Consider the following 3,176-nt stretch of genomic DNA (forward strand, 5'->3'; position numbering starts at 1 on the left):
CCACCAGAAACAACACCCCCAGCAGCGGCAGCAGCAGCAGAAACAGCAGCAGCAGCAGTAACAGCAGTAACAGCAGCAGGAACCGGGGCTGGATCGCGTTTCTACACAGACCCAGAAAACATGTGTTGGATGTGAGGCTGAGATCGACCGAATCAGGGTCCCTGGGTCTGGGTCAGGGTCTGAGGTGGACACAGGAAGACACGGCTCATGTAGGTGCAGCAATAAAAAAAAAAAAACCTACGCCTTATTTGGAAATGATTTCCTTCACATCTGAATGTGCGGTTTTTGCTTTCGTTCTGAAAATGTTTCCATAAAATATAAACAAAAAACGACTTCTGTTTTTTGTTATTAAAAAACAAATTGACAAATTATATCTTTTGTTCATTATAAAAAAAATATAGGGAATATTCTAGAATTGCTACCAGTTCAAACGGCGTCCGGTTGTTCAGTGACGACTAAAACATGTGGAGACACGTCCCTCGGCTGTCGGAGACAGCGCTGACAAGTCCATCGTTATGTCTTCGTCAAGTCATCTGTTTTATCTGATCGACTCTTGTCAACATTTAAAAGGCACATTTTCAACTAAACGTGACCAAATTCACAAAAGATGTTTCTTTCGTTTCACAAAACAGCAAGAAGAATTTGAACAGGACGTGATGTCGGTCTTAGACGAGCGAAAGAAGCAGAATATTTGGACGATTAAGAATTGTCATTTTTGTTTAATTTCAGGAATAAAGTTAAATCAATATTTCATCCAACCCAGGCTCTGTTTTTTAAAATCACAGACGGAAATATAACAAATATAACAACGTATTCTCCACCGTACGTCGTAAGATTTTTGTGTTGATTCATAAAAAGAAAGAAAGAAAACAGAAGAAGAGAGTAGAAGATTCATCGTGTTTTCGGAGGAAAAAAAACGGTGTTGAGCGCCAATGTCGGAAACCACTGCTGAATGTGCAGTATATGCTGCACAGACACCAGCTGTAAAACACTGCGCTACACAAAAAACATGAGGCTTTTTTTTAGGCGGGAAAATATCCCTCTGCACCGTTTACAAAAGCACAGCTTCACAAATGTATGTGCTTGACATACACTGACCGGCCGGGCTGCAGTCTAGAAAATGGGTTGAACATCACGACCAGGAGAATCGGATACGCCGACGACTTTCAACTGTTCGTAAAAGAACAGCAAGAAATAATGTTCAACCATCCAAACAGCAACAAATTGTAATATATATACAAATATATATATAGATATACACATATATACACATATACACATATATACACATATATACATATACACACATATATACATATACGCATATATACATATACACATATATACATATATACACACATATACAAATATATATACATATATACATATACAGATATATATATACATATATACACATATACACATATACACATATATACACATATATACATATACACACATATATACATATACGCATATATACATATACACATATATACATATATACACATATATACACATATATACATATATACACATATACACAGATATACAAATATATATACATATATAGACATATACATATATACACACATACACATATATATACACGTATACAAATATATATACATATATACATATATACACATATATACATATACACATATATACATATATATACATATACACATATATACATATATATACATATACACATATATACATATACACATATATACATATATATATATACATATGTGGCATATTTGCATATTTTTGAATTTTTTCATATACACATATATACATATATATGTGGCATATTCGCATATTTTTGGGTGGTGTAACAGGTTGTGAACTTATCATGTAACAATTTCTGTTCATCAAATACATTTTTTTTTTGTAAAATCAGGTTTAACTGCGTCACCAATTCTATAGATTTCTGTCACTGTAGCAGTTTTTTTTTTTTTTTCCTGCAGCGCTGGTCTGTAACTGAACTCCTACAAAATAGTTCAAGATCATAAAATTTTACTTCAGAAAAAATCTGAAGTTATGCTCCGTGTAAAATGGACAGTAAATCAATGCAGGGTATCAGCAGTACCAGCAGGCAACAGGACGAGGCTCCTGCAGCTCTAACCCACACCTGACCCCTGCACCGTCACCCACAGAAAGGATGCAGTTTCACCCACTGTCTTCAAATACTTTCCTCTCACAGAGACGCCAGTGAAACCGGAGCTGGTCAGGCTCTGTATTTGTTTATTAAGTATGCTCTCGGACTGGCCCGGTCCCAGGACGGCTGTAACTGAGAGATTTGTTCATGTAAGCATTAGGCCTGGCTATCGCTGGTGAATTATTTATTGAAGAAAATCTCTGCATCCTGGACGGATGAGAGAGTACGTCGGGCTGCTCCCCGACTGTGGCGTACATCAGAGGGAGGATGAAAACGCTGGTGAGCAGCTGAACAGACTGAATAGACTGGCAGAGAAGTGGGACGAACCCTGTGTCATAGTCGAAAAAATATCCTGGAAACGGAGCGACGCGACCGGATGAAAACTGAACGATACATCAGTGCCTTTGTTATAAGAAAGTCGCTCATTTCTACAGTACTGTGGGTCACGTCCTGTGCCTCTCATTAGACCTCATTACTTCAACAGTCTCTCAAAACTCTGTCAACTTGTGTTCTTTACTTCTTTCTATTATTTTTTTTTTTATTTTACAAAATCCATCCACTCTAAAACAGCAGTTTAAATCCACGTTTTTCATATTTTTGTATTCTTTTTGTCTGAAATTCTGTTCAGCCTAAAGGTGTGGACATGAATGATTATTCATCAGGATTCATTGGAAATCCCACTAAGCCACTGTTCTGTGACAGTAACGGTCCGGAATGTTCACCAGATAAAGACTTGACTCTTGTCTCTATGAAGTTATAAAAACATGGAATAAATAGAGAATGTAATGAAAACGTGTTCGTCCAGTGTTTTAACTGAGAAAAGCTAAAAATTAGCAAATAGCTAAACATTTGTTGGAGTTAAATATTAGCTACATTTAAAAAAAAAAAACAAATACAACAATCCCCATAAAACAAAAAGTTCAGATTTAAGGACAGGTTTTAACAAAACAAGCAAAAAGGAGTTAAATATTGCCCTGAAACTTATGTAAATATTTGAAAAATAAAAATC

This window comes from Cynoglossus semilaevis, chromosome 14 (genome assembly GCF_000523025.1).
Source record: "Cynoglossus semilaevis isolate Cse_v1.0 chromosome 14, Cse_v1.0, whole genome shotgun sequence".
NCBI lineage: Eukaryota > Metazoa > Chordata > Actinopteri > Pleuronectiformes > Cynoglossidae > Cynoglossus > Cynoglossus semilaevis.